This window comes from Tupaia chinensis, unplaced genomic scaffold (genome assembly GCF_000334495.1).
Source record: "Tupaia chinensis unplaced genomic scaffold, TupChi_1.0 Scaffold000119_1, whole genome shotgun sequence".
In the NCBI taxonomy this organism is placed as follows: domain Eukaryota; kingdom Metazoa; phylum Chordata; class Mammalia; order Scandentia; family Tupaiidae; genus Tupaia; species Tupaia belangeri.
Window position 1 is genome coordinate 1,706,796 of NW_006159585.1, and position 20,864 is coordinate 1,727,659.

Consider the following 20,864-nt stretch of genomic DNA (forward strand, 5'->3'; position numbering starts at 1 on the left):
AACACCCCACTGAAACGACGGTGCCTCATAATCTAGTTATTAAAAAAAAAAAAGATTTATTCACATGACACAAAAATAGGCAATGCAAAACATATTAACTTGAAATCTCTGCACCTTAACTATGGTTTTGAATCACCTGCAGGACTTTGTCCAAGTACAGAAGATCAGAACAGCCCAAATTACAATCTCTGGGTTCAGCCTCTATCTTTGCAAAACTCCTTAACTAATTCTGATGTAGAAATCAAGCTGAAAACCGGTGATTCTGAATTTAATAATAAAAGTAAAGAATAAAAAGATCCTTGCATGAGTAATTCTGTTGAAAAGTCAGATGTGAGAATGATTACATGAAATAGAATTACAGATGGTGCAGCATTGGCCTCAGCCACTGGGCAGTTGAGAAGAGAAACCAGTAAGAATGAACCTTAGCACAGACACAGTGTCCTGGAGAGGACAGACTAGTTGAAAGACATAGGTGAAAGAATAGGTAAACAGATGAAAGATAAATAGAGTCAAAATAAAGGAGCAGATATTCTAGGGGAGTGTATCTCAACTTCTGCTAGAAAATAGAATGCAAGTTCTAAAGATGGCAGAGAGTTGCCTTGGGGAAATTGAAGGAATATCTTGGAGAGCAGCGAGTCCAGTCCATTGCTGGGGCAGAAAATGTGGGGGGAAATGTATAGCCATCAGAGTAAAAAGAAGAAAGCCCAAAATGTAGTTTACGTTGTGCCTCAACAAGTGCCTCCATTTCTCTTTTGCCCAATGTGTCCCTGACTACCCCACTTCTGGATATGTTGAATCCTTCAGAAGTAGATGGTTGGTTTTCCCATTATGCTGCTACCCAGGAGTTAAAGATTTCCACTTATGGGTAAGATAATGCACTCAGCTGCATTAAGCAGACAATTAATTTATCCCCTTGGCTGCCCACTACCTATCCTTAATGTACTTAAAAAAAAGGAAATAATGCTTACCTAGCTTTAACTTATACCGTGTCTGGAAGTAAAAAGGAATGCAGAAGATGAGACTAAAATCGCTGTACTGAGAATCACCCTGATCATCATTGGATCATCATGTCAAATATAACTTCATAATATTGTTACGGAGATTTCAGAGCAGATGGATAAGAAGGATCATCATGTGAGGGACTGGAGTGTTATTACTTCATTCCATCCTTATATATTGCAATGATAAAATTTGCTGAAATTCAGTAGGGTGGCCAGTATAGTGTCCTCAGTCAGGCTTTTGGGTATCTGAGGTAACCAAAGATATCTTATAAATGTATCTGAGATATGCAAAACCAGATCCTGATTTGTGAAAATCTGGTCTGTCCAAGTTGGATTGCAAAAAGAGTTTCTGTCTTAATTGACTTAAGTGAGAGAACACAGTGATCTACTTAACAAAGGAGTTAGAATGTTCTGGAAGAAATACTACTTGTCCAAGTGGTGTCATACATTATGATAAAAGAACATGGGCTAGAAGTTGATGGTCTCCTAAGATTCCTGCTAGCTCTTAGATACATATTCTGAAGCATTTAATTTTGTTAAATACTTATTTCAAAGAGATCTTCAGTGGACTCCTATAGCCTGTATAGCATAAGCTCTTTAACAGACTATTTGATGCCCTCTATCCTTCAGTCCAAACTTGGTCAGACGAACTGTTATCACACTGTTCTCCCATGTAAATTCTATTTCTATTAAGTTGATTCACATAAAGTCCTTTAAATACACATATTCAGACCTGCCTCCCAACATTGCACCAAATTGTTTCCTACTTTCCACTCACTGCAGACTTATCCACCAATCAAACACCCCTCCAACATCTAAATCAGCCCCTTCCTCTCCTATACAGTCTTCTTTGAAGGCCCTAATGCAAAATACCTTCTTCTGAGTATTGATGATGCTTGATATCTCCACTGTCATATCAGAGATTCCATGACATGGTTAAATGTCTATTTACATGGACAGACTTTTCTCCCTTTCTAAAGGCCAATTGCTTAAGATCAAAAGGTGCTTTTTAAACTGTTGTCTTCTCTACAGCATCAGGCACATGCCTGCCCTGGACTTTATACACAGAGAGGTCAGGAATCAGGTCATGTGTTCACCACTGTATTCCTACAACTTAACATAAAGCCTGGAGAGCCACACAAAGGAAAACAACACTTTTCCTTTGAAGTTTCTCAACTACAAAGAACGTCTGCGCCTGTGTATTCTGTAGAAGTATAGACCGCATTAGACAAATGCCAGAAGAATGGAAGTATCTCCAAGTTATTTTCAGTATGTTAAAGAAGAAAAGTCTATTCATCCTTTAAAGAGAAAAACAAATACTATAAGCTTGCTTAAAGTGATTTTTCTATTTAGTTCATAATTTCCAATGGAATATAGAGATAAAAATGGAGAATGATGCAGAAATAATAAATTTAAAAATTAGTTTAATTTATGGGATTCATTCAATAATTGTGGTTGATCTCTGGAAGGATTATTTTTAAAAAATGAAATAGTAGCAGCCCAGCAGGAGGCATGATGGTTAAAATGCTAGACTCCCACATGGCAGACCACAGTTTGAGTCCCAGACTAGGAGGTTTGAAAATCATACTGGGTGTGCGTGTGCATATGTGCCCAAAATCCCAGGAGGGGAATGAAGAAGAAAGGATTGTAGTGTGGCCATCCTCCCTGGGAGGTGACTTCTCACTTTTTCTTTATCTCTTTCTCTCTCTGGTGAGCACACATGCCCTATGGCAAAAACCTTAAAAAATTAAAATTAAAAAAGAAATGGTAGTGCATAACCCATTTAAAAATTTCTGTCAACAAACAATTGTTTACAGGACCTTCCTCAACCTGAGGACTTAGAAAATCCTCATTCTCTGTAGAGTACACTGAAAACAGCCTTCATGGGAAAAAAAATAGGGGGGAATAGGAGTGGGCAAGCGTTTTCTATGAAAAAATTGAAGGGAATACTCTGAAATTGATAACACCTTTGTCTGGATACCAGTCACAATGGATTCAACATATTTTTTATAACACATATCAACATGAAGTTAGTTGCATCAGTGGTAGCTGTGGAAATGGAAAATTTTATGTAAGCCACAATATAAACAAAGCCATGGCAGAGCAATGCTCTTTTCATGAAATCACACTTACTTCTTTTCTTCTTAAAATAAATAGCACTAAGAAAATGTATACATGGGGCCAGCAGGTGATGTAGAGGTTAAAGCAGCTGGATTCCAAATGGCCAACTGCTCAGTATGAGTTCTGCACCCAGTATATTAAAAAATCATGCTGGATGCACATGGGCGCATGTACAAAATCTGGAGAGGAGCTTGAAGGAGATGGGATTGCTCATGGCCACCTTCCCTGAGGTGTGATTTCTCATTTTCCCTCTCTGTCTCCTTCTGTGGCACTCAGGTGCTCTATAGCAAAACAAAACAATAAAAAAAGCAAAAAGAAAAAGAAAAGGAAGTATACACATGATTAGAAGGTCTGTAAACTAAGTCATTAGTTACAAGGGGCAGCAATGCCTTACCAGATCAAAACTGCTCAAATCTGGAATTGAGACGTTCTCTTTACATTTGGGATCTCCAAAACAAAAATGAACACCTGCCTCTTATCCCGCTCCCATTCTCTCACTCTCTCCCAGTGCCTGCACATGGAGTAAAGAATTTGTAATGTTGCCAACCTTGTCACTTAATGATCTGGACGCATCTACATAATGGCCTCCCGATACATGGCCATTATGGATGAGATTCGCTTTATTTATAAATTAGCTCTCTTGTTCCAACATATTCTTGAGTTTATCATCATTAAGGAGGAGAAATGTCTCTCAACAAAAGGCCCAGGTACTGTGGTGATAGACATAGCAGTAACGCTTAGATACACAGATAGGCATGTTTCCATTGTGGTCTTTTGTATCCATCTTCACTTGTCCCAGATATGCCATTTTCTGATTCTCAGGGTGTAGAATGTTTTGAAATACATTTGCGTATTCATGGATTGTTGGCTGTATTCACATTTTTATATTCAGCTAATATTTAAATGTATTTAGGAAACAGGCCTCAATTTAGATTTGCAATGTGGTATGAAATATCATAAAGGGAAATCACTTTCAGGCTGTTAGATCTAGTGCAGCTGGGGAGATAGAGAGGTTCAAAGCATCTGTCAGCCACAACATTTTCACAAACCCTTTCCCCACTCAATAATACTGAGTGATGCGGCTGTTAACCCGCAAAACATAAATACCTGTAGAAACACTACAGCAAGGAAAAGACTCTAATTTTTAAATATTGTATTTAAAATCTTATTGTTTCATGGGCTGAGTTCTTCTTTTGAGTAGACTAATAACTTCCAGATGTGGACCTGTATTTGTGCCTGTTTTAAGATTAGTTTAGTGTATGGCTGGGAAAGACAGAAGTATTTCCCACAAGGAGGAAAAATATGAAGAAGAGTTTCAAGGGGAGCAGTTATTATGAGAAGACACACAGTGCCTTCATCAGCACCTAATACATTAACTCTCAGTTCCTTATTTGCCTGTAGGCAATTAGCCCAGTGGATTCATGTACAGAGCAGAGATCTAACCCATATAAAAGTGTAGGTCCTAACTTTACACGTGTTATATCCTATGGCCTCAGGCTAAACTCCTTAGCCCTGCTAGTCACCTAGCAAAGTTAGCTAGGCAAAAGTATATCCTGATTCTACTGCCTGCCAGAATACCCTACTGAAACAATGAAGACACCTCTGGTCCATAAAGGATTCTACATGTACCTCTTTTAGAGAGAATAAGATGGTGTAACAGAACACTACTCATGGGCAGTACTTAGTGAAGTTTTGATGATGATTTTAGTGATAATGGGGTGATGGTAGTGGTAATGGTAACAAATAAGAAGATTTTTGTCAAAATTTCCACCAGCAAAGGGCAAGCAATTACTGTGTGATTCCCTACAAAAGTAAAACAAAGCAAGTAAAATGCAAAACACAAAACAAAAACAAAAACCTTATTTTATGCTATTCATATTGCCAGTGACATGCTTGTGTGTGTGCATGCACACGTGTGCTTAACTGATAAGGAAATAAATGAAATTAACAGCTGAGACTGTTCAAAGCACCCGAATTCTAGCTGTGGCCTGAGATAAACAGCATCTTGTGGTATTCCTCTCTCCAGATGTAGATACAGTTCAAAGTCAATGAAGAAGTCATTGTCTGTCTCTGGCAAAATTTGCATTGATTAGACAAGAGATCACTCAACAAACATCCCTGGCCAACTCCTGTGATCTTGAAGACACATAATCTATATTCATAAAGCATTTTAGGATAATTAAATATCAGGTTCTAGGACAGTACAAGATACAATTAATCATTGACACAAACAAAGACTCTCCATTCAGCTAGATGCGTTGTACAGTTGAGGAGAGAGTGGGACTTAGGAAGATTTTAAGTCTACTTTATAAATCCACTCAGGATAGTAGGTTTCAGCACTCTAACTTGCTCTGTAATTCCCCATCTACAAGCAGCAATTTAGAACCAGCTAACAGATTACAAACTGAGAAAAAAGAAACATACTTGTAATAAATCATTTTGACATAGAAGATTTCAGATTTCACTCAATGAAAACCAGAGAATATTACAACACCACAATTTATTTATATTAATTATAAAATAACTCAATATTCTGTTATCTTCCTTTGAATATGGTATTTGTTTCCTTACCCAAAACCTACCATCTTTCAATCAGGAATTATGTGACATATTTCACTGTGTTCTCATCAGCATTTAGTAAAATACCTTGCAATGAGTAGACATCCAGTAAATATTAGTTGGATGATAACTTGCCTCACAGTTTATAACATTATAACATTATCCCACACATATGTACACTCGAATTGTCACTGACTCCCCTTTGACTGTAGAATAAAGTATGAGCCTTTTACCTCATTTCATATCCTCAGTTCACTCTTTTCTATTTATGTGGCATATTTCCTTCCATTTCTTTGTTCAGAGTGTTTCCTTCATATAGAACCTTCCTTTGCCCATCATCCCATATCTTCCCTGGTCAAATGTTACTTCTTGCCTGTGCCCTACCTTATTTCCCTCAATGTGGAGCTGTCACAGATTTCAGTGAACCTCCATAGAATACTGGACATATCTTCTTGAGGCTTTTCACCTTCTATAGAGTCATCCTTCTGCATGCCATATTTGCTGCCATTCTATAAATTCTCTAAGGACAATATTTACTCAAAAAGTTTTCTTTATCTTTGAAATCACTGAGGCTCTAGGGCCAGACAGTAACACAGTGGTGAAATACAGTGTTCTTTGGGGTTGAACGCCCCCCCCAAAGGAAGTTTCTGGATTTGCTTCTAGAGACCTCTTCTTGTATACTAAGCAGGTACATGCCCATGATCTGTTGCTGCTGGGTTTAGGGGTGAACTCACAACAGCAGAACTCTGTTTGGGGTATTGTCTCACTGTCTCTATGTCTCGCTATTTCTTCATCTCTCTCACTCATGAAAGAAAGAAATAAAATAAATTTTAAAAGAAAAGAAAATCCTAAGACTATTATCATCTTTAAAACCCCCAAGTCAGGGCCAACAAAATAGAATGGTGGTTAAGGTACTGGTATTCCCACATAGCCAACCATGATTCAAGTCCCAGATCTGGTGGCTTGCTTTCTCACTCTCTCTATCCCTCTCTCTCTCTGTCTGTCTTTCTCTGTCAAAACTCACATGAAATAAAGAAATAAATAAAATCATTCTAAAAAAGTTAAAAAACAAAAAAGACACCAAGGTTCTGACTTAGAGAAGTTCCTAGTAAATAATTATTGAATTATTTTTTATCAATTACTCTACAAAAGAAATAAAAATCTAGGTAGAAATTTAGATGAATTAAATAAAAATTATCTCTTTATTTTGATATAGAGTACTAGAATCATATCGTGAGTTGTTCCAAGTACTATGCAGCTCAGGAAACATTTACTAATAAAGCCAGATAGTCACTTTGAAGAGTCACCCAACCCCAATGAACTCATCCATATCCTGACATATGCTTCTCACCTTTTATTCCTAAATTCTCTGCTTCATCTACTACTGCATAGTTTTCACTCCATTCACCCAACTTCCTTTCTGACTGGCCTCACATTTATTCCAACTTTGTGTCCTTGTATTGCCTTTATTCAATTAAGTAGCTCATAACTCACTTAGCTTTCTTGCAACAATTTTGTCTCTCCAGCTTGGCCCAACATAGTGGCAATTGAATTCCAAAGAGAATTAGAAAAATCATAGGTTCACACATGAAACCAAAAACAAACTCTTCTTGTATACTAAGCAGGTACATGCCCATGATCTGTTGCTGCTGGGTTTAGGGGTGAACTCACAACAGCAGAACTCTGTTTGGGGTATTGTCTCACTGTCTCTATGTCTCGCTATTTCTTCATCTCTCTCACTCATGAAAGAAAGAAATAAAATAAATTTTAAAAGAAAAGAAAATCCTAAGACTATTATCATCTTTAAAACCCCCAAGTCAGGGCCAACAAAATAGAATGGTGGTTAAGGTACTGGTATTCCCACATAGCCAACCATGATTCAAGTCCCAGATCTGGTGGCTTGCTTTCTCACTCTCTCTATCCCTCTCTCTCTCTGTCTGTCTTTCTCTGTCAAAACTCACATGAAATAAAGAAATAAATAAAATCATTCTAAAAAAGTTAAAAAACAAAAAAGACACCAAGGTTCTGACTTAGAGAAGTTCCTAGTAAATAATTATTGAATTATTTTTTATCAATTACTCTACAAAAGAAATAAAAATCTAGGTAGAAATTTAGATGAATTAAATAAAAATTATCTCTTTATTTTGATATAGAGTACTAGAATCATATCGTGAGTTGTTCCAAGTACTATGCAGCTCAGGAAACATTTACTAATAAAGCCAGATAGTCACTTTGAAGAGTCACCCAACCCCAATGAACTCATCCATATCCTGACATATGCTTCTCACCTTTTATTCCTAAATTCTCTGCTTCATCTACTACTGCATAGTTTTCACTCCATTCACCCAACTTCCTTTCTGACTGGCCTCACATTTATTCCAACTTTGTGTCCTTGTATTGCCTTTATTCAATTAAGTAGCTCATAACTCACTTAGCTTTCTTGCAACAATTTTGTCTCTCCAGCTTGGCCCAACATAGTGGCAATTGAATTCCAAAGAGAATTAGAAAAATCATAGGTTCACACATGAAACCAAAAACAAAACTGGAGGCCTGACAGTGGTACAGTGATAACACAACACTCTAATGCAGGATCCACATGGGAAGATCTTGGATTCACATTCCAAGGCCTCTCTGCGCACAGTAGATAGACAAGTACATGCCCCTGATTCAGGCTGGCTGAGGTTAGAGAAGGATGGTGGTATAAAGACCCTGCTGGTAGTGGTTCACTCTCTCACTCTCTCTCATGAAATAAATTAATAATTTTTAAAAACAAAATAAAAGAAATATAAGATGCATAAATTATCAGTATTCTGCTTCCTGGAAGAAAAAAAAATAAAGGCAACAAATACAGAAGGCACTTCCAACATACATAGTCACTTTTCCATGCAGTGAAGGAAAATCACCTCCTCTAAAACGACACACATACTCTGCTTAGAAGATGCCTGAAGAGTCCCCCAAATTCTTGAACTTGCAGAGAATATATGACTAACTCTTTTCTGGGAAAACCTCCAAGAATATGCTATGAATTATTCATAATCACACTCCGAGTATCTAGTGTGATGCCTACAGTACAGTGGGTCTTCTGTAAATACTTGATAGATAAATAAGTCTATATTAACTTTAAGTCATATATGCAATAGAAATAGCTAAATTTCTCTTTGTATTTTTTTTTGGAGAGGTATTCGCTATAGGGCGCATGTGCTCGCCAGATAGACAGAGAGACATAGAGACAGAAAACGAGAAATCACTGCCCAGGGGGTATGGTCACACCGCAATCCCTTCTCCTCCATTCTCCTCTCGGGATCTTGGGCACGTACGCCCACACGCCCGGCGTGAGTTTTAAGCCACCGGGTCAGGGACGCGAACCGCGGTCAACTACGTGGGAGTCCAGCGACATAGCCATTATGCTAACTGCTGGTTCCCAGAAATAGCTAAATTTCTTTATCTGTTACATCTTTATTATGATGAATGGTTCTTCTCTTTTAGAATCCATCAAGCTACAAATGATGGTTGGGAAAAAGTCTCTAGTGAACATCCATTATGATTTCTCACATGGGCCTCTAGATAGACCTCTGGTAGAGGATCCTTAACCTCTGCCTCCCCCCGCCCCCTTTCATCACCCAATACAGCAGGGAAGAAGTCAGAAGGGTCTTTGACCCTTGTGTCTCTAATAGCAGTTTGGGATTCTTCTGCAGAAATGGCAATGAGGTAGGAAACAGGGACTCTAAAAGTATAGTTAGGGTATGGGCCCAAAATGGAATCACAAAATTGCTAAGTTTTGAGATGGAAATAAAACAGCTCTGCTGCTTGCTCTTTGAGAGATTTCTTGAAGCAGTGGCTCAGTGATTGACCTAGGTAGCATGGCCTAGACCTAAAACAAAGGCTTTTTCCAGGCCCCATCACATTCCAGAAAAAGGATAAGATGATGGTTTTTATGATTCAAAACTTCTAGACAAAGAATCTCCTGACCTTCCTATCTACTCCAAAATGAGGAGAATAATTGGACTCATCCAGAATGTGTCCCTCCCCACCAGGAGGGGAATACATTCAGAAGCCCCACCTAGAACAAGTAGGGACAAAGCCCTTCCTGACTCAAGTTAAAACCTCTCATCACAGTTCTTCCTTGGCAAACCATTTTATAGGACTGCTCCCTTCTTGGGAGCTCTGTTCTCTCTTCCCTCTCTTTCAATAAATTCCCTGCTTTGCTATATCTGAAAAAAAAAAAAAAAGGAAAAGAGAGAAAGAAAGAAGGAAAGAAAGGAAAGGAAAGCTGGTCCAAGTAGTCCTATAATTCCCCCTTCTGATGAGTATGCTGTTTTGAGTGCTTGGCTATCTACCGGTCAGTCGCTTCTCAAATCAGAAAGATCTAGTTCTAGATAAAGGGGGAGGGAGGTAATGATGAAAGCAGGAGGGAAAAGCACAGGAGAAGAGGGCTTAGAATAGGGCTCAGGAAAAAAAATGGAAATTATAAAGTTATTAAAAATGTCCTTATTTGCACAGCAGTTTACTGTATTTTAAATTGCTCTTCTCTATGCATTTTCTCTGTTGGGTCCCACGATGAATCAGCAAGGCAGCGATAGTAGATATTATCCCCATCACACCACTATAGCTCTACATACACATTACATGTTACATTACAGATGAAAAACCTCATGTTGGGACCAGCAGCTAGTGTAATGCCTATGTTGCTGAATTCCCATGTAGCCAACCGCAGTTCGAGTCCTGGACCTGGTGGCTTAAACTCATGCTGGGCATGTGTCCATGCATGCCCAAGATCCTGAGAGGAGAAGGGAGGAGAAGGGATTGCAGCGTGGCCATCCCCCCTGGGGGGTGATTTCTCGCTTTCTGTCTCTCTCTCTCTCTGTCTTTCTGCTGAGAGCATGCACCCTATAGAAAAACCTCTCCAAAAAAAAAGAAAAACCTCATGTCTACAGAGTGGATCTAGCTCTCCTAATTTCAGAATTCAACCAAAGTTCTTCTTATTATTATTCTTGCAAATCTGACTAAAATTCATTGTGCCCAACAGAAATGTGTGAAATGCTCTCAGTTCATCATTTCCTTATTTGCATTTCCACAATCTCTAGTGTTCTCTTTGGCCTACGTCTAAATGAATGAGCACTCCAAAACAAGGACCATGTATTTTTTCCTGAAATACTCTTATTGTTCCTTATATTCAAGAATCCTTGCAGTTTTCTTGCTTGCCATTTCCAAGAAGGTGATCCCCCACTCCTAGCCCGTGTATGCCCAGTTATACAGCTTATTTGCTGGGAATGGATAGTTGAACCCAATTACTACAACCCAATGGCTAAGCGACTTTGGAGGAATCCCAGGGAAGCAGAAGTGGCAGCCCCATTAAGATTAAGTACTTACAGCATAGCAGTCATGTGCTGCCTTGAGCACAGTGTAGCTGGGCCAGCAGGTGGTGTGGTGGTTAAGGGTGTTGTATTGCCACCTGGCTGAGTGTGGTTTGAGTCTTAGACCTGGTGGCTTCCTTGCTCACTTTCTTTCTCTATCTCTCTCTATACACTCTGTCCCTTTCTAGTCAAATGAAAAGAAATAAATAGTTTTTGTTGTTGTTGTTGTTGTTGTTGTTGTTGTTGTTTTAATAGAAAAAAGAAAAGTGCTAGTCAAATCAGGCATTACTTACTTTGTGTCTTGTGGGAGTAGAGTATAATTTTTCACAGCATCATGCAGTGTGCAATGAGGACCTAGGTTTTAGGCATTTCATCCTTTTTGTAATTACTATACATGTCAGTATCGAGAAGACAGCAGCAAGAGGAAGAAACACGAGAAGTTGGTCCAAAAGTCAGGGGCCTTGATTTCTGGTCCTGAGCCCCACTCTTAATAGTTAGGAGACCCTCGTTGTTAAGATACCTGGGTTCAAAGTGAAGGGCCTAGTTAGGAAAGCCTATCAGACCTTTCCGCCAAGACATAGGCCCCTCTTGCTCCCAGACTGTAGCTTAGTTTAGACAGCTGGGAGTGTTTGAAGGTCGGCAACCCCTGAGCCCCTTGCCAGGTACCTCTGTTCAGGGCATGCACACTCCCTGTAAGGGACTGTAAGAGGCTGTGAGAGGTGACCTTGTCTGTTTGTCTTTGTCAAATTGCCCTTTTACACCTCTGGGGCTATCCAGGAGGCTCTAGGAGACTTTAGTATTGTAATTATAATTAAAGAAAATCCCTTCTGACCTCTACTTTTTACCCCTGCTTCTCACTTCTCTAGGTAGCATGTCCATACCTCCTTAGTTTTGTCCCAACTTATCCGTCCTATGTGGATTTGGCATTCAAAGGGATGCTATTTCAGGCTTCCAGTTTCTAAGCTCTAGAAGTCACTGCTCATCCTATTCCCGATTTCAGGCTATGCAATATATATAGCACTTCTATCGTCATGAGCAACTGAGGATTCCTCTGACCGGTGCTTGACCCACTGACCTCATCTGGAAAAGGTATAAGCTTCATAGAGAATGTATCATGGTGATAAATATCAGACTGTAGCTATGCAATTATTCTGGCAAATATAAAAAGGTGTGCTTTACCAATATAGTGCATGGAATTCCTGGCAGATAGATTGTCTCTACAGGCAAAAACAGATGCCCAATTGCTGTTGCATATCTCGATGACATAGCCCTGAGGAGGCAGGAGCACCCAGACAGCTGCTGGTCTCCACTCCTCTAGTTTCTCACCCAAATAGTAAAACAAGCAAAAGTTCATATTTGCTGCCTTTGTGTCTGTAAAATTCCCAAGGAAAGTACTTGGCAGGGAAAAAAAGACAGCTGAAATCAAACCTCAATTTTTTTCTCCTTTGCTTTCAGATCCCCTGATTTAGTCATTCCAGGAAACAAGAGTGGCATTTGGAATGAAAACTTCCAAACCTAGAGGAATAAAGACTCAGAAGATGAGAAGATAAGCCAACCAAGAGAGAGTACGTTAGAAAAGGCAAAGAAGGCGGAAGCAAATGCAGAGTGAGAAGAGAAAATGAATGAGAGTGAGAAGAGTGGGAGGAGTGGAGATGTGGAAAAAAAGAGGGGGTCAGAAGAGAGAAGGTAATGGAGGAGAGGGAAAGATCAAATTCAGGAGAGAAGGGGTAAGGGAATTAAAGAAAGAGAGGACGAGAGAAGTGGAAAAGGAAGAAACAGCAAAAAGAAGGAGGAGAAAGGAGGGAGAAAGGGGAAAATACATGTTGGGTGACTGATGCTTCATTTTGAGACAGAGGTAAGTTGTCCCTGAAAGCACCAGATGTCTTCATTTGCCACAGCTAGGATTTAAAAGACAGAAACTCAATTTAGTTGCTCTATTCTCTAATAAAAAAATATGTTTTATCCCAATGGAAAAACGTGTTTCTTTCTGCCAATAAGTGTCAGCACCTAATCTGAAGCCTTCGATAAAACAATGCCATTAAATAATTTAACCTGGAAAAAAGCCAGTGATGTCTGTGAAATAATGTATAGATTTCAGATGAATCAAACTTTACAACGGGAAAGAAAAAGTATAAAAAATGGGCCTTTGGAAACAAAGGAGCATCTGCCACCAAACTAGAAGGAAATACTTTAGGCCTAGGGAATTGAAAATAGCCATGCAAACATCCACACTGCCCCAGGTTGTGTCAAAGCATACAACATGCCACTGTTTTAAGGAAACTGCTCAGAACAAAGAAGCTGCAAAATGAAATCTAGAGACGAAGTGAGACTGATTATACTTTCACCCAGAACACAAACCTTTGCACTTTGCACTCAGTGAGACTTCCCAGAGGTGCTCAGCAAGGGAAGTTTCCCCATTGGGATGTCCTCTAGACTCTGCAAGAGAAGAAAGAAAAAGTCTGGACCAGACTTTGCAAACAAAACTTCTCACTCAAGATGTGCCACTAGCTGATACTGTGGTCTCTTTAAGGTATTTATCCTCAGAGGGTCTCAGGGTTTTTTTTTTTTTTTTTTATTGGTACATTTTGATGTTGGTACTTAAAAAACTGTAAAAGTGCCATGGAAATGCACAGTGAAGTTACTCTCTACACAAAACTTCTCTCTCGTTAGTCATTTGCTTATCCTTTCGCTCATTGGTGTCTCATCAAAAGCAATGCAATTATCGCTCCTAATTCTGAAGAGATCCATTTTCTTCAACACCCCCATAAAATGGTCTATAGACCAAAAGGTTTGAGGATCACTCACTCTGGGGCTCTTTCTTTCCTTCTCTCCATTAGTACCTCTATTAATCATCTAGGCCAGTAGTTTTCTACTCAAGCTGGGCATTAAAATCACCTGGGGAACTAAAAAACAAAGTTTTTTTTTTTTTTTTATTGGTACATTTTGATGTTGGTACTTAAAAAACTGTAAAAGTGCCATGGAAATGCACAGTGAAGTTACTCTCTACACAAAACTTCTCTCTCGTTAGTCATTTGCTTATCCTTTCGCTCATTGGTGTCTCATCAAAAGCAATGCAATTATCGCTCCTAATTCTGAAGAGATCCATTTTCTTCAACACCCCCATAAAATGGTCTATAGACCAAAAGGTTTGAGGATCACTCACTCTGGGGCTCTTTCTTTCCTTCTCTCCATTAGTACCTCTATTAATCATCTAGGCCAGTAGTTTTCTACTCAAGCTGGGCATTAAAATCACCTGGGGAACTAAAAAACAAAGCAAGACAAAAATATAGCCAAAAAAAAAAATTGATATCTGGGCCCAATTCCACACCAATTAAATTAGAATCTCTGTGGATTGGCACAGGCTTTTATAATTTTTCAAGCTGCTCAGGTGATCCTAATGTGTAACCAGTGTTGAGAACCACAGCTACAAATAAAAAAGTTCACTAATACAAATATATTTGACTAGTCTCTTGCAAACAAGATCTAAACCAAAAAGAGCCAGCAAGAACCAAAACTGTACTTTCAAAATGAAGCAGCTAGAACACAAGACAAGGAGAAATTAAGATTACTACAAACTAAATTGGGCTTGCCCTATAGCCTGCTGGTTAAGAAAGCCAGATCCCACATGGCTATCTGTGGTTTGAATCCTGGTCCCAGAGACTAGAAAATTACTCACACATGAGTGTGAGTGTGTGTATGTGTGTGTGTGTGTGTGTGCGTGTGTGTGTGTGTGTGTGTGTGCGTGTGTGTGTGTGTGTGTGTGTGCGTGTGTGTGTGTGTGTGTGTGTGCGTGTGTGTGTGTGTGTGTGTGTGCGTGTGTGTGTGTGTGTGTGTGTGCGTGTGTGTGTGTGTGTGTGTGTGCGTGTGTGTGTGTGTGTGTGTGTGCGTGTGTGTGTGTGTGTGTGTGTGCGTGTGTGTGTGTGTGTGTGTGTGCGTGTGTGTGTGTGTGTGTGTGTGCGTGTGTGTGTGTGTGTGTGTGTGCGTGTGTGTGTGTGTGTGTGTGTGCGTGTGTGTGTGTGTGTGTGTGTGCGTGTGTGTGTGTGTGTGTGTGTGCGTGTGTGTGTGTGTGTGTGTGTGCGTGTGTGTGTGTGTGTGTGTGTGAGAGAGAGAGAGAGAGAGCATGTGTATATGCCCAAATCCTGACAGGATAGAGAAAGGGAGAAGAAATTGCAGCTTTATCATGCCCCATTTGGGGATGGTTGCTTGTTCTCTGTGTCTCTTTCAGGTGAGCACAGGCAGCCTCTGGCAATTTTTTAAAAAATGACTCATTATCTTCAGCCTAATAATTAAAGCAAGACTTATTAGTATAGTATGGATTTTTGCAGTCCTTTGTATTGGCCTTTTATATTCTGAGCCCAGGTTGTCATTATCCAAAGCTGTGTTAGAATAAGAATTCTACCTGAATCCATCATCAGAGTTTTTACCCAAATACTTTCTGGGAAGTAGATAAGCACAAATTCCCTTTAATGGCTCCTGGAAGTCAGCTTGGTCCTCTGAAAACAAAACAAAACAGGCTTCAGAGTGAACAGAATTAGCTTTGAATTGATTTTTGCCACCTTGCAGTCAAGGGCTCTTCAGCAAGTCACTACTTTCACCTGAGCCTTAGTTTCCTTATTTGTAAAAGAGGGATAACAGTCACTCCTCTGAAGTATAAAAAATGAGCAATAACATAAAGACCCCATGTGCAAAGGATACAATCAATGTTTATAATCAGGAAGATGATCGTCATTATAATCACAACTAAAACCAGAAAATTTCTGGCAAGACAGTATGCTAGAAACCTAGTTAGCTTCTTAGAAGAAATATTATATATTCAGCACCGCAGTCCCCCCAAAAAATAGATACATGGAGGAAAACGTGAAAAATATTTTTAAAGCTATTTGAAATTGTAAACCTTGGTGCAAGATGAAAAACCCAGTTGGTTGCTGCATAATACAAGCATCTGGACACTTGGGAGCTACTAAAGGCTTTGTTTGTACAGGTGTTTTCATATTTAGAACATACAGCAAAGCTTTTAATCACTAGATAAATATTCAGATGATCGTGACAGGTATTAGTGGCAATGCAAAACTATTCCTATCCATCTTCTCTATTTCTTTTTCTGGCTGATTTGGATGGAAAGCCAACGACCACCTTTCCAGCTTTCCTTTGAATAGGAAAGGACATGTGATCCAATTCTGGCCTGTTTGTTTGTTTGCTTGTTTGTTTGTTTATTCTTGACTGTGGATACAATGGCTAGAGCCATGTTGAGATAATATAGGAAAAAGCTAAGAGAGTCATGGAGAACTCAGCCCTGTTAGCACTAAAACTACTGATCCAATGTTTGTACCCACTTACTTCTGGTTATTTTATTGTGTGAGGAAAAATTCAACCCTGTGTGCATAATAAGCAACTGCAATCAAGTTTTGTATTACTTGCAGCTGAATACAGTCCTTACTGATCATGTACAATTGATTAAATCTAAAATAGTTGTGTAATTTAGTCTGATAGCCATCACACACAGATCTCAAACTCAATAAAATCGAACACATAATAGTAATCTATACATCAAAAAAGGGACCTTTTTCCTAATGTAAAACTGAAATTAACTGAATACTGTAAAACACAAAGCAATCCATGCTAAGGGGAGAAAACGCAGACTTTACAGCTTTGAATTCAGTGTCAAATCACAGGCTGTTTTCAGTCCCCTAGACTCAAGATGCAAACCTTTTATCTTGATACTTAAGGCCTTTCCTCAAATGAGACTATTTACTCTGTTTTGATAGAATCAGGGTTTCCTAATTGCCACCTGTACATGCCATGACTTTTTGTGCCTTTAAGCTTGTCCTTACCTTTCTCATTAGGAGGAATGTTCCACCTCATGCCTCTCCGCCTCTTCAAGTTTATGTATTCTTCTTATGTTGCATCCCCTCCATAGAGATATCCCTGACTTCTGTAGCCCAGAAGCTCTCTTCTTTTAATTTCCCTAAAATTAAAAACACATTACCTGTACATGCACACACACACACACACACACACACACACACACATTCTACCATCTTTATCACATGTCTATCTTTGCTTTCCTAGATTGTAACTTTGTAAAGGTAGGGCCCATCATTCATTCACTTGGTCTTTCCACACTTTCTGTGCCAGGCTTATTGTTGGATTTGCACCAAAGTAAGAATGGGAAAATTCTGAAAACGCTCAGAAAAGTGATGTGAATTTTTTTGCCCAGCCTTGCTAAAAGTAGCACCACCTCTTGGGAGGCTGGAATTTGCACGAGGAGCTCAGGTTTGGCTCCTGGCTGAACATAAAAACACCAGGTACACTTCCGCACACCTAAAATCCTAACTAAATGGGAGCTGAGCTGAAGGATCATGACACAGTGAGACCCTGAGAGAGACACTTGTCCCTTCCTCTCCTCAATTTCTCTCATAAAGGAGGAGGGAGGGAAGATGCAATTTTTTTTTTTTTTTGAAATCTTCAGCAGACATTGCCCCTGCCCTTATCTAATACCTCTGTTTGGACATATCAAAACTTCTGTGAGATCCCTGGAAGACCTCTTAAAAGTGGAAAATTTCACCTAAGAGCAGCCCCAAAGAACCCAGCTGATTGAGACACCAGAAGTGGCTTTGCCTGATCATAAGTGTCACTTTGGCCAAACCGACTGTCACTCTGTAAAGTGGCACATTGGCCAAGCCAATTGTCACCCTGTACCCAAGAGAGGTTCCACAGTCTCAGGGAGCTTCTAAGTTTGCTCCTGGAGAAAGCTTTGCTTCTCATTCTTTCTTCCCAGCACCTCTTCTATCCATCCTCCTTTCTGCCAATTTGTTTTCTTTACCTTTTGTCTCATTGTCTCATCTCTGCTATTCACTTCCTAACATATCTGATTCTGCATTGCCTTTTGTCTTTCTCAGCAAACTTCCACTCACCAATTGTTTCTTTCAATATAATTTTTTTTCAATATAATTTTTTTTCTTACTCTATGTCTTCTCGGGTATTTAAAAGTCTCAAGTTGGATTTGCCAGTTTCATCTCTAGCCATTTGGAGGCCTAAAGACAAACTAGGCATTTTTATGGTAAAAAAAACCCAAGTCTATCAAGAAAGGCATTGGCTCAAGGTCACAGTAAGTTATTGACCATGAGGATGACCAAACCCCATGAAGCTTAAGTCACTGACTGGTCTCATATACTTCTTCAGATGTAAAAATCAATTCTCTGACAGCAACTCAACATCACAAATTTCAGAATAATGACAGAAGAACTGATTAATTTATTCTACAGCAAAATGACAATAAAAGGAGAGGCGAGAGAGAGTTAAGAAACTTAGAAAGGATGCAGAAATAAAGACCAAATGCATCCTTTCTCACAAATAGTGTTAGCAGGATATTAGATTTAGTAGTGAATTTTAACGTCCTTTTGTACCCTGAGCTACCATGCCTCTCTGTTAGCTTGGGATTTATTTCAAGGCCTTACCAATCATATGCTAAAGCTGGTACATCACTAAAACATCTTCTGGGAGGACAGGAGAAATCCAATCTAGAATTGAAAGCTGCAACTGTCATAGATAAAAAATACCCTCTGTAGACTGCTATTGAGTCAGACAGTTGGAAGAATTACTACAAAGTTGTCTGAGCTTTATGTAAGTTACTGGCTAGTACTTAGTCTGATGCTCGGGACCCCCAAGAAGAATGCAATCTTGGGCTCCTCCCATAGGTCTTTCTCTAATGACTACATTGCCATTAACAGTGCCTACACACCCCAGGAAAAATTGGCTAAATGATTTCTACTGGAAAATACACGAGTTGAAAAAAAATTAGACCTCTTTACTCTGCATTGTGTATTAACCAACTCCCAGCCCTGTTGAGAAATGCTGCAGCCAAAGAAGAAATACATTTTGAAGAAGAAAACTATCCTTTCTCTTCTCTGAAAAGGCATATATTGAATGCATGACACTGTTGTCATCAATAAGCTTCTATGAGAGCTCGCAGTTCAATATACTTTCACTTGCACATTTAAGTCCTACTGACAAGAACTCCCAGCTTTTAGTCAGATAATCTCAGTTTTCCTCATTGGAATCCCATATGACAGCTGACAGCCTCAATGACATCAGCACCATGAAGTCTTGATTTCTTAGCCTTATGATCTCAGTATTTCACTTGCATGCTCACATATGCACACATGTCCCACACGAACATGTACACAGATGCTTCTCGTTACATTACCTGTATCTTAAATAGCCCAGGCCTAACTGCAGCTTAGAAGCCTAGATAAGTCAGTATTTGTTTCCTTTAAGTCGAACAGGCTTAACTCTTATCAGTAAAAATATTAAGTTTATAACTATAACATTAGTTACAACGTTTTTTGGGGGGGAGGGAGAAGTTTTTTGTTATAGGGTGCATGTGCTCGCCAGAAAGGCAGAGACGGAGAGACAAAAAGCAAGAAATTTCCTCCTGGGGGATGGCCATACCACAATCCCTTCTCCTCCATTCTCCTCTCGGGATCTTGGGCACTTACGCACACGTGTCTAGCATGAGTTTAAGCCACTGGGTCAGGGACTCAAATTGCAGTTGACTACATGGGAGTCCAGCGACATAGCCATTACACCAACTGCTGGTCCCATTATTTACAATTTTTTTTTTTGAGAGGTTTTGCTATAGGGCATATGTGCTCACCAGAAAAACAGAGAGAGACAGAGAGACAGACAGCCATCCGGAGGGATGGCCATGTCACAATCCCTTCTCCTTCATTCTCCTCTTGAGATCTTGGGCACTTATGCACATGTGTCCAGTGTGAGTTTAAGCTGCTGGGTCCAGGATTTAAACTGCAGTCGACTACATGGGAGTCCAGCAACATAGCTATTACACCAACTGCTGGTCCCATTAATTATAATTTTTAACTAATAAATAGTTCTTCACTTCTTAGACTAGCCAAGTGGCAAGTTTGATTTCTCACTCAGAGACAGAGCTTCTGCACCAAGCTATCCAACATGCAATTATAAAATCCCTCCTTTGGAAATTGCATTATAAAAGGACCCTCACTCCTTGGGAATGAAGCCTTATCAGAATGCCTTCTTTCATAATCAGTGTTATAAATTATCTTGCAATTAGGAAAAGCAGAGTGGCTTTACTCTTCAGTTAAGGAATAGCTTAACTAATAATAGAAAGAAAAAAACTGTCTTGGTATCTTTTAAAGAGCTTTCTTGGTATCTTTAAAACTTGAAAGAATATGCAATGGGCTAGATATAAGTCCTTAAACTGCTCAAACTTGAAACTTTAATATTTTTAGTATAATGTCCTATGCCCCCTAGATGTTAAATACAAAAGAACCTTTATGTACTTTCAACTGCAAGGTCTCTCTCAACATACCTATATACCTTAACTTTCTCCTTCTTTTTACTAACCTACAAATGCCACAACCTTTCCTTTTCCTGTACAAAAGGATATCAAACAAATTGCACTTCTTGATATATGTCGGTCCCTTCACTCAGGAAAAACGACATGGCTATTTTATTAGACGGGAGGTCTCAAGAGCTCCTGAACCCTACAGACAGTCTCATAAATTACCAGGAGCCACACCACTAGAACAACAATAAACTTGAAATGGGTTAAGTGGTTTTGTTCCTGGCTTGTTCCTTCTCACCCCCACTCTTATCTCTCTGTGGGAAGTACTATAACTGTAGAGTTCCATGGATAAATAATCTCTGATACCTGGGTACCTGGTACTAAGTGCAAAAATGCCATTATAACTAACCTCCATCTACAATTAGTAAATTAGTTGCAATTTGGGATTAGACTTCTTGCAAAAAGTTTCTATTTATCTAGGTGATATATATATATATATATATA